This window comes from Cynocephalus volans, chromosome 4 (assembly GCF_027409185.1).
Source record: "Cynocephalus volans isolate mCynVol1 chromosome 4, mCynVol1.pri, whole genome shotgun sequence".
In the NCBI taxonomy this organism is placed as follows: domain Eukaryota; kingdom Metazoa; phylum Chordata; class Mammalia; order Dermoptera; family Cynocephalidae; genus Cynocephalus; species Cynocephalus volans.
Window position 1 is genome coordinate 109,382,716 of NC_084463.1, and position 12,099 is coordinate 109,394,814.

At 45.4% G+C, this 12,099-nt stretch overlaps 1 protein-coding gene across 3 annotated transcripts in view; it reads right to left on the bottom strand.

The window, feature by feature from the left end:
* DENND2B (DENN domain containing 2B) overlaps window positions 1-12,099 on the bottom strand; it is a 148,190-nt gene that overhangs the window by 92,290 nt on the left and 43,801 nt on the right. For 2 of the 3 annotated variants that reach the window (XM_063093367.1, XM_063093369.1), the window contains exon 2: window positions 9,065-9,153. The gene's annotated coding sequence lies outside the window, so the exon portion shown is untranslated. Of the gene's footprint in view, window positions 1-8,254; window positions 8,390-9,064; window positions 9,154-12,099 lie in introns of those variants that run through there. The other variant, XM_063093368.1, reaches the window with a different exon arrangement.

Below are 12,099 nucleotides of genomic sequence, written 5' to 3' on the forward strand. Positions count from 1 at the left end.
TTTGGTAGCACTCAAAGGAGATTTGAGGGACTTAAAACACACTGCTAAATTTGGCAGCAAAAGTTCCTGTTTCTTGCAATTGGAAAAGGAAATCTCTTTATAATTACACTTGTAGATAAGGAGCTACTCATTCTCTTTAGAAACAGATTAGAACCTCCTCATCTGTGATCACCACTGGGGCAAGTCTCCCCTGGGGCTGGGATCAAGCTGTCTCTTGGAAGATAAAGTGCCAGGAGCTTGTCTTGATACAGTGTACTGTCTTAGCCACAATATTCGCCACTCTTCAATACCTAGAGCTTTCTGTCTCTGAGTTTCCACTCTCCCTTGGCCTCCCACCAGCCCTCCCACTTCCTATCCTGATCTTCTACACAGGGTTCTGTCATGTCCCTGCCCCACGGCCATATAACATACATTACGTCTCCTCTCAACCTAGATGCTCCTTTGATTTGGCCAGATCCCACCTCTGGTTTATATATTTCTCTACAAAAGTAAGGTCCAAGAGCTCTGATCTATATGCTGACGGGTAAACACTTATTATAACTGCTCTGCTGATACTAGATATCTGCCCCAGATATACAGGAAGGAGACATCGCCTCACATTTCTCAGCAGAACAAAGAAACAAACACTGCTCAGTTTACAAGGGAATAACACATATAACAATAATTGCTAGCATTTTATTCAGCAACAAGGTAGGAGGTACTACTCTAAGCACTTTACATTTAGGCTTCACTACAACCCTGTGAGATAATACTATTACTGCTTCAATTTTACAGAAGAGGAACTGGGGCATGGACAAGCTAAGTAACTTGTCCAAGGTTACAGAGCTAGTAAACAGCAGAACCAGAATTTGTACCCAGTCTGACCCCAAAGCCCAGGCTCTAAACATTACTCTCTCATTGGATGGCTCTTCCCCCAACACACAGATTTGTCTTTGCACACCAACTGGCTTATTCTGAACTCTAAAGGACAGAGGGTCAGTTGGAAAACACCGCCATTTTTCCCCAGTGACATAAAGAAACAGTGATTTATTTACAGAGCTGTATTTATTCACAGAGCTAGTCCAAGTCTATAGAGCAGAAAAAATAAGTGCCTCAAACATCTGCTGACCAAAATTTTCCCAAAGACACCAAGTGAAACCCACCTTCTTTCTTACTGACCTAGTAGACTTTCTGGCTTACTAAGGGTGGGGGCCTCCTTGCAAGTTGTTGTAACCACGCCCTATACAACTGAGAACAAGCTTCTAGTCTCTAAGTTATGGAAACCAAGTCAAAATGCTTCCTAGAATCCAGCTGATGGGGTTAAAAAAAAGTGTCTCAAATATTTTGTAAGCACAAACTATATACATTGGCCATTTGGGGAAATAAAAAGTATAATATATTATGCTTAATTTCATAGAACTTCAGGGAATACAGTTGGAAAGACAAGATATACACATTTGAAAGGTCAAGCCAGAATATCAGTGAGGACATTCAATCCGTACCTCTACTTTCTAGAAGAAAACTCCAACCAAGAGAAGCCAAGTTACTTCCCCAAGGTCAGTAAGCAGGTCAGATATAGAGCCAGAATTAAAACACAGATCTGCTGACTAGCTGGCTGGGGTTTTCTACTGCTATATGTAGGTGAGGAAATTCACAAGAGGGAGAGATCAATAACAAGAGCAGCCGCTAACATTTATTGATAGCATATTTGCGTCCACAACTAAGCTGAGTATTTTACGTAAATTAAATCATTTAACCCTTACAACAGCCCTTTGAGATAGGTAATATTATTACTCCCAATTTACAGATGAAGACATTGAGGCTTACAGAGGTTAACTCACCAGAGATCCACAGACAGTAAGAGAAAGCTACACTGTGACTCCCCAGAGCTGGCTGCAAAGCCTGTGCTCTAAGCTGGGTCTCGTAGGATACGTAGATAGTATTCACTGAGAACAGCTCCAATGCCAGGTAAAGGAGGACCTCAGGGCCCCTACCTGGGCTGGCCAGCAGGAAAGGGGTAGGCCAGAAACAGTTCTGGAATGGTCTCCCCTGCCTACGGAAGTTAAGCATCCGATAAGAGGATAAGGCTGAACCTGAGAAGCTAGGTTGAGAAGGACTACCTCAGAGACTCTTCTGGGGTCTTGACAGAAAGAAGAAAAAGATGCAACTCCTAACATAATAATCTGGTTTGTTCCTAGCATAATAACCCCAGCTTGATTGAGAGACAACAGTCCTACTCTCTCCAAAATGTTGCTAAGTTAAGAACAATAAAAAGCTTTGAGCATTTCCTATGTACCAGGCTCTGGACTATTTACATTCATAATTTACAGCTTTACACTTATCACTTCATTTAATCTTCACCTTGATTCTATTATTATATCCATTTTACAGATGCCTCAGAGAAAACCGAGGCACAGAGAGATTAATTAACTTGCCCAAGGTCACACAGCTAGGTCAGGGTTTAAACCTAGGCCTAGAAGACCCTTGAGCTCCAGCTCTTAATCACTGCACTGCACTGCATGTAAGATACTCATCTGCAAATGGTGCAAATGGTCCTACCAGAACTGCTCTAAAGCAGCACCATCACTCGCTGAGTGTCTAAGAGTCACTGACAGTTGAACAAACACACAACAGGTTAATTTATTTAAAAACCATCTAAAAACTGAGTTGTCATAACTCCATAAGGCAGCCTGTACTGCAAGACACAAGTAAGCATATCAATATTCAGTTCCTCAAACAAAGCAAAGGATTCTAAAAACTGCCTGATTTTAAAGTTTTGTTTTGTTTTTTCCAGTTCTCCCATTTCCCTTTCCCTAACCTCCTCCCTCCCACAACCACTATCCTTTGACACTCAGAGAAGCTCAAACACAGGCCTAGAACCCTCACTTTCCTCATATTTCCAGTGCTTTAGTTGGCTGACTTCCATCATTCAAATGGTTCTTTAAATCAGAGTCTAAGAGCTGGACCCTCCTCCTTTTTCCTAGCCTAAGAGCAAGAGATGGATGTCAACCATACCATCAAAACCCAAAACTTCAGCAGGTCTATGTTTCTTTTCTTTTAATCACACTGACAGAGGCTCATGTACAGTAGGGATGGGGGGAGGGAGTACACGAGGAGGAAATAACTACAATACAGCATCTAAAAGCAGCATATATGGCAGCAAGTCCCACGTTTGATACTTTTCTGGATCCTCCCAGCTCTTGTCCCAGACACTCTGTATTTCCTGACTTACTGGACGAACAGAACAAGAGAGCATATATGGACACCAGAGATACCTCTGAGCCCAAGATCAAATGAACAGGAACGTCAACCCCAGCCACCTCCACCCTCCCAGTGCTTGTTAGGATCTGTACAACACTGTCTCCTTAAGTCCCCTGGGGGCAGGCCAGCCTTCTGCTAAATTTTGAAGGCTTCCTAGGTCAGCTCTTCTATCTATCGCCGCCTGCTGCCCCTGAGAACTACCACCTCTCCAATTCCCTTGCTCAGGGCCTCACTCCTGTTTCTTCCTCCTGTTCCAGATCTTGTCTCCAATAACCCTCAGTTTATCTCATTTTCCCAGGTTCAAACAGTCCTCCATCCACTGTGCTGCTTCCTATAAGTAAATCTCCAGTCCACATACAAACCCCATCAGCAACAACAGGTCACACAAAAGAATCTGAATCGTTGAGGAACTGGGGTAGTTGGCATGACAAACTCTTAGGAACAAGTCCACTTTGGTTAGAAGGCTTCAGACCCTAATTGCATGTAATTCATCCTCTCATAGGGACAGTGAAATCTAACATTCAGGCAGTTTTTAGATGAGAAGAGTATTGTGATAGTTTCAACAATCCCCCAACAACAGTATATCTGGTATATCAGAGCCAAAGAATATTAGAGAAGGGAAATTCTTCAATGAAGTAGTCTAGACTCATTTAACACCCTCTTCTCCCCTCAAAACACACACACAAATACACACACACACACACACCAGGGAGAGTTTTCTAGGGCCTTCAGCTGGAAATAGACACTCTAGGTTTTTTCTACCAGCATGATATTTTGCGGCATGTTCCCCTAAGAGAGACGCGCCTAGCATTTTCCCCCACCCACCTACTGGGACAGATGCACACAGTGCCTCCCCTCAAGCATAAAATAGATGCAGTTTCCCTCCCCACCTCCAGAAGAAGGCACACACTGATGCAAGTTTTCTCACAAACTTTAAAGAGAAATTTCTAGGGCCGGCCCGTGGCTCACTCGGGAGAGCGCGTTGCTGATAACACCAAGGCCACTGGTTCAGATCCTATATAGGGATGACCAGTTAGCTCACTGGCTGAGCATGGTGCTGACAACACCAAGCCAAGGGTTGAGATCCCCTTACCGGTCATCTTTTTTAAAAAATAATAATATAAAAAAAAATAAAGAGAAATTTCTAGGCCAGCCCATGGCTCACTTGGGAGTGTGTGGTGCCGATAACACCAAGGCCATGGGTTCAGATCCCTATATAGGGATGGCCGGTTAGTTCACTTGGGAGAGCATGGTGCTGACAACACTAAGTCAAAGGTTGGGATCCCCTTACCGGTCATCTTTTAAAAAAAAATAAAAATAAAAAGAGAGAAATTTCTGCAGATTGTGCCAGATGGTTGGTTTTTTTTTTTTCTCTCTGTCTCTTTCATGCTCTCCTGGCCTCTTCTCCACTTTCCATGGTCCCTCTACCTCAAAGAACTCGATTATCTGCCTGCAGATTTCCCTTCGCCTCCCCACAGTCTGCCCTAACCATACCTTTCTCCCAAGCCCATGTAGAGGAACCGAAGAAAGGCCAAGCCAGAGCTCTGAATGGCTACTGCATGGCCTCCTCCAGGCTCAGATATGTATTCCGTTTGCCTGGCTGCCTCAGCAAACTCTCCTGGGCCCAACAGTGGAAATCAGGATTCACCAGGGCAGTAACAGCTAATATAGCTAAGAGAAGCGACAGGAAGGAAGACATGTGCTTCAGTCCTTCAAGTCCCACTTGCCACACAGGGAGGTGCTTTAGAAGGCCCAAGACTCAGACCTTCCAACCTCCCTCAGGTGCCAGGGTGACTTCCCTAAAGTAGTTCTTAGAATTAGATGAGGTGGGGAGTGAAGCACAGCCTCTCAGTTCCAAGGCCAGCAGTGTAGCCATGATACTTGGAGTCTGGGGCGCCCCGCTGAAACTGTATACCCAGCCCTTCATTCCAGGAAAAAGGAGTTGAGCCAGCAGAATTGAGGATGCCCTGGTCCTGTTCTCCAAGGTATTTCAAAGTTTCAACTTCCTTGGGTGACTGATTATTCTAACTTTAGACAGAGGGAGCCCAGGGGGAGAGTGTACAGGGAGGGGAGTATAGAAAGGAGGAAAGAGGGAGTGAGAACAAGAATGTTACTTTTTAATCCTTAAGGAACACTGATAGAGGGATCCAATTTGTGACTCAGCTCTGGGAAGCTGGTCTGATAGGGAGCAGGGAACAGCGGCAGCCCCAGTCTAAACTGTGGACAATTTCTCCTTCAGGCCTTGGAGGCTGCTGAGGCGTGACTCACCTGGAAGGAGAGCTCTGTTGTTAAAAAAAAAAAAATTAAAAACTGCCTACTCTGGATCTGCTCAAGGGCTTCTTCCCAGACACCACTCGGGGGCATGGTGGACAGGTTTTCCCCTGTCCCACAATAAAGGCTGAGGCAGTGGGTGGAGTGTCTAGAATGCCATATGCCCACAGATTCACAGAGGACAGACTGGGACGGCCTTGCCCAGAGTTTCCCCTCCCTTGCTATCCATTCCTTGGCATAGTCCCACAGCATATCAAGTATCTCTGCCCTTGGAATTCCCATTTCCTTGTTTCTTTCTTTTTTGTTTCCCCCTAAGCTTACAGGTTCCTGAAAGAGCTGCCCAACCCCCACGGAGCGTTTCAGAGCAATAACACTTTCTACCTGTTAGAACTCTGCCTTTCAATCCCAGAACCTAGGAGAAAGGACCCTCTGCCCACTCAAAACAGTTTCCCCAGCAGCAGAACCTAGCAGCATGAGGTAACCAGGCCTGGCACCCAGCAGCCTCTTTTCCAGCTACCAAAATGCATACCATGACTACCAGGCGGCCATGGGACACTGGAAAAGCAAAGGGTCTCTTAGAATCCCCCTCCTCTATACTATAACACATGAATTGGGTGACCTAAGGAAAGCTTCATCTCTGAAGGATCATTTATAAGGCTCAAAGTCTATAGTGAACATCACTTGTACTAAACTTCTCAACCCAAAGAAAGCACTATTTGTTTTCTTAAACATCTTAAAGAAGTCCTTTAAGGTTTTTCTCGTTTTTATTTATAAATGCAGAAGAGAAAAAGGACTTTATAAATGGGGGGGCAAAGAGGGAGGCAAAGTGACTTTCCAGAAGAGAGTGGGGCCATTCCTCAAGCTTCGATTCATAACATGTTACGTTATATAGGACTTGTTTAAAACTACTTTCATGGAAATTATCTCATTTGCTCCTCCCAATAGTCCTGTGAAGTAAGTATTATCATTATCTTCATATCACAGCTAATAATCTGAAGATCATACAGTATTAGCTAAGGGACTTACCCACAGCTGCCCAGCTTGCAAGTAGCAGAATCTGGTCATGAACTGAGGTCTACTAACCCCAAATCCATTATTCTTTCTGCTATACCAAAAGAAAGAGCACCAGCTCTTGCAACTGGGTCTCTGCTAGTCCTCTTCACACCATCTAGGGATAGTAAAATTGGAGGAGCCCCAACCACACCCACATGAGTAGAGGAGAAGACCTGAATTCTGGATTTACATTGCCTACCGAAGGGCCTACTGCTCAAAGAGGCCTCCCCTTCACATCCCCCACCTTTCCTCCCAACCAACAGTGCTACGACACATGCCTCCAGTAATACATGGGCTTCAACAAAAGAGGATCCCTGGAGTGTAGTAAAAGGAAGAGTAACTTTAGAAGTGGCTCATCTGAGGTCCAGGGCTATTGAGTTCATCCTTGTTGGACCCTCAGACCACAATGCTGATACATACACGGACGCATTCAGGGAGCCAGAATTGGGGACTTGGCCAGTGCTTGCATTGGCAAGCTGAACCAAAGTTAATCAGAAGGCCCCCTCATTGTGTGCCAGAACACAAAAGACATTCTGTTCAGAAAGTTCAAGAAGAAAAACCGAAGAGCCAGGACAGCAGCTGTTCTCATCCCACAGAGAAACCAAAGGCATCCACAAAGTTCCCTGAGGCGAAGGAGTAAGTTTAAGATATAACATGGCTGAAATGGAAGCACATCTCAGGACGGGTCTCCCCTGCAGGGAATGTCCTCTGCATACATCCTCCTAATAATATTACTGACAGCCTAACTACTCCATCACCTATAAAACTGCCTTTCTGGGGTCTCCTATTGTAGGCCACACTGAGCTCACCACACACCACTCCTCTAGGTCAGAACAAATTTTACCAAAAATTAGGACAATCAAAGTAGAAGGAGTGCACAGCACAGACACTGCACATCCTGAGATTTGGTTAAAATATTAACCAAAGGAATCCACCCAGGACAACCACAGTGCCTCATGTCTCCTAGATCCTAGCAGCTGCTGCTGAGAGCTCACTCTGAAACCTGTGGATGAGAAACCTCTCTGCAGGCCCATCAACTGCAGGACAGCCCCTCCCCCACTTTAGGAAAGCCTGTGATCCACCTTATCAATGAGGAGGACAGCTTGTTTTTTACCAGGCTACCTGGTAGAGACCCCAGCTCAGATATCCCTGTGACAGTCCCTCTGCCCTAATGACTGCTTCAGAGGGACTTGGAACTCACCACAGGCTCCTGGCTGAGCTTAATTAGCTTTTTTTTTTTTTTTTAAATTATTACAGGTCAGACATAGCAACACCAAGAGACAGTGTTCACTAGACGGAAACAAGCTACTCAAAAGACACTGCAGTTTCCATGTAAGAACTACAATAACACAATGAGGGAGAGATGATAACTCATTTTTTTAACATAAAAGATTCTTCCCGTAAAAATACCCGGTGCCTTTGTGCTAAATAAAAGTAAAATGATGCTTTCTAGAGTGAAGCCTAAACACCTCAGACTCAGCAAGAGTGAGATCAGCCAGATTTGCAAAGTCAAAAGAATTGGCTGTTTCCCTCCTCCTTAAGCTAATAGAATCCAACTGTTGGAGCATGACATCATTCCTGAGCCCCAAACCCTGAGCAGAGAGTACAGACACTCGCCTGCCTTCCAGAAAGCGGCCTAAGACCAGCGCCAGGAAAGGAGGGGAAGTACTCAGCCCGGAGCTGCCCTTACCTGCAAGTCCCGGTGCTGTCCTGCCCACTCCATTCTCGGCAGAGTCGAGCTCACACCACAGCCGGTCAGGGAGCCCGAGGCCCCCAAATCCACTCGCTTAAGCTCCAATACCTGCTGCGAGCTTCCCACAGCTCCTTCCTCTGACCTTTCGTGGCGCTCCTTCCAACCAAGTGAGCAGAGAGCTCAGCGAGCCGGCCAGGCCGGTTGTCATGGAGACCCTGTCCTCGCTGGCGGCGGCGGCGCGCACGGCGCCCGCTCTAGCGCTGTCTACGGCGCGCGCACACTCACATACAGAGGCTCACACACACAGACACACAGTCTCTAACACAGTCTCTCACACATACGTACAGAGTCTCCTCCTCACACACAGACACACTCACACACAGTCTCTCTCCCCCTCAGTTCTGGGAGGCTTTCATGAAACAGCTCCGTCTTTTGATCAGCTCACTTTTTGCAGCATTTCATCCACTCCTCCTACTTCCCTTCCAGTCAAACAGGGGCTATGGACTGTTCCTGGGAACTTGCTCGAACAGTTCAGTGGGGAGAAGGGAGAAGACAGGGTGCAGACTTGTTTTTCTCCCCTCCAGTGTCTCATTTTTTTATAACTTGGAAGAATCCTGACCGGGGGGAGGGAGCTAGCTGGAGGGCTTGGAGGGGAAGCAAGCTCTCCCTCTGGGTCCTGGAGCACGGGTAGGAGGGACCCGATGCACTGTCTTGACTTGTTTATGCACTTGGGATTTCCCGGGCAGCAGCTGGGGTGGAAACGCACTCACATCCCAGGAGCTCGCCTGGACTGGCCTCTCTACTTACCTTGCTGCCTGTCCAGGTGGCAGCGATGGCTTTAACCAGTGCAGGGACCCATGGTACTAGTGCTGGTGCCTAAGCAGTCTCTCATCTTCCTGCAATGGAGAAGAAAGATGCTAGGTCAGGACCAATAAGAGTCCTGGGCAGGTCCAGAGTCACAGCCCAGGCAACAAACATAATACAAACACAACCTCGTTCTCTCTGCCCTGCTCAGGGCCTGCAGCTAAAGCCCAGGCTTCATGTAAGTGGCCCTCACAGTCAATAATAACATCGTTGCTGTCCAAAAGCTAGCACAGTGCCTCTCTAAGTTTAGTTCCCCCATTTACATTTCTGTTTTGTAATTTTTTTGACATGTATTATTTTGTTTTTCCTCAGAACCTTCTGAAATATACTGGACAGGTATTTTATGACCATTTTATATATGGGAAAACTGAGGCTCAGAGAGATCAAATGTTTGATCCACAGTTACACAGCTAGTTAGGCAAAGAACTAAAAGTGGAGACTAGTTAAGTACCCCCTAGTCCAGTACACTTTCCACTAAAGTACACCTGCCACCTGTTCTTGAAAACTCGCAATTTTTTGATAACCAGTTATGAGATACAAAACTAGGTTCTCAGAGGAAGGTGGAAGATCATTCTGAGTCATGGTCAGGTAGGCATGACTACCATTCTTTTAGCCGAAAGACTTTATGATAGCATCTATGAGATGTAGAACATCCTGATGAACAGACTGGAGAAAAAAGTCATACCCTGTCACTATATCTTATACTTTTCCAAAATTCTCTCACAAATCTTGGCTCATCTGTTCAACATGACAGACCTGAAAGTTAGGACTGGTATTATTATACTAATTTAACAGATTTTTTTTAAAAAATCTAAAACAGAGGTAAAATTACTTGCCCCAGGTCACAGAACCAGGAAATAACAGATCTAGAAATAGTACCCACACCTTTCAACTCTCTTGTGTACATTAAGCAAGGAAGATGCAATAGCACCAGGTGGAGCAAGGGTCAGAAGACATTGGCAGTGCCTGACTCCACCACTAAATGGCCACATGCCCTCGGGCAAGTCACCTGACCTCCCACTTTCCACCGATAGAGCCTACTGATGGGGATGGGATGAGCATCAAAATAGATACTTTATGTGAAAGCACTCTCAAGTCAGACACTGAGCTAAGAACTTCACTCATCTCAGCCGCTCCTCACCAAAAACAAACAAACAAGCAAACAAAAAACACTTGGGCAGTTGATATCCCCCCAGGATGAGGAAGGACACTGAGGCTCAATGTTTTCAATGTTGCTCCCCAAAACAGTGTGAGAGAGGTCCTGATGGAAACTTTAATGTAGTGATCCCTTGCATAATCTTTGTGTTTTTTGTTAACCTCCAGTATATTGCAAAATTCTCAAAACAAGATTTTGATTGACTTGAGTTTAAATGGTAAACAGAGATATACCTGCCAGAAGTTAAGGTAGGAGAAGTGTTACAAAATCCAACAGGAAATGACAGGATGGCACAAAGCCTAAATGGTGGGCACTATTGCTCTAGTGAAGCAATCAGAAGCAATCAGAGCTTCAAAGGGGCTGTACCCAATCACCCATGATAAATGCTCAACCTCACCCAAGTCCCAGCTCAGGAATCCCTCCTACACCCTAGTGCCCTGAATCTACAAAAGAAAACAAGATGGAAGGGCAAATGCAGCACCATCAAATCACCAAACTTCTCCCACTTCTCATGCCTAGCAGATGCCTCTTTGCTCTTCTCCTGATTCTCAAAATGCACATTCCATTTGCCCAGTCTCCATACTGAGAAAGAAGAGGTGATCCCACTCATTTCAATAATAAGATAATATTCACAGTATACTAGTAACACCAACTAGCATTTATTGAACACTTACCACATTACAAGCATTCTTTTAAACAGTATGAGGAGCCAGGATCAGGGCTGAGTACTAAAGCTGACACAGGTCAGTCACTGAAGCAATCCAAACTTAAATCACCCTCAGGACTAGACACAGAATGCAGGCCATGCTCCCCCTAGTGGTATGCGGGAGTTAGAGAGTTCCTTAGGACCTTTTCCTTGGCGGAAGGGGCAAAGTAAGGACCCCATTGTGGAAGAACTGGAATCCCTTCTTGGGTGATGCTATCGCTATGAGCTCCTTGAACTGGGTAGAGCCAGAGGACAGCTGAATCCCTCTGCTGCCTCTGCAAGGCTGGATTCAGATCAATCCTACTTGACCTTTCCTGAAAGACGAGGATTTTACAGCCTTATGCTGTCTGTATCTGTTGAGAGGTGCATATGCATACGTGTGCCAGAAACCTGGAAGACATCTTCCAATCTCCCTACCTCTTTCTTCCCACATCCAATCCACTTACCAGTTCCAAATAATTCTACTTCCAAAATATTCCTTTTACCTGTCTACTTTTCTCCACCTCCATTGCTACCCATCTCTCACCTTAATTACTGCAAAAACCTAATTTCCCCACTTCCACTCTTGACTTCACAAATCCTTTCTCCATGGAGTAGTCTGAATCGTTTTACGCCAGATCCTGTCATTTCCTGCTAAACACACTTCAATGGCTTCACACTGCATGTAGGATAAAATCTAAGTTCTTACTAGGACCTACAAGGCCCAGCATGATTTTTCTCCTGCCTCCTCTCAGTACACTTCCTGCCCTTTCCCCCTTGGAGCGCCAGCCACACAGAACATCTTTTAGTTCCCCACCTAAATGCCAGACTTTTCTCAGCTACTACCTTTGCCTGAGACTCTCCCCTACCCCAGAGTCTTTGCCTGGATAGGTCTTACCTTGCCTCAACTTGGCTCTCATCACATCTCTTAACTTCCACAGTCTTCCAGTCTAAATGAGACTCCCTGTACTTATCGTTTATAGCATTCCCCATGATTCTTAATTATGCATTTCTGCAATTATTTGCTTACTGTCAGTCTTCTCCCATGAGTTCCTTAGCAGGAGGAATCCTGACTATTTTGCTAACCACTGTATTCTCTGCACTGAGTATAGAGCCAAGCTCACAGCTGGCACTCAA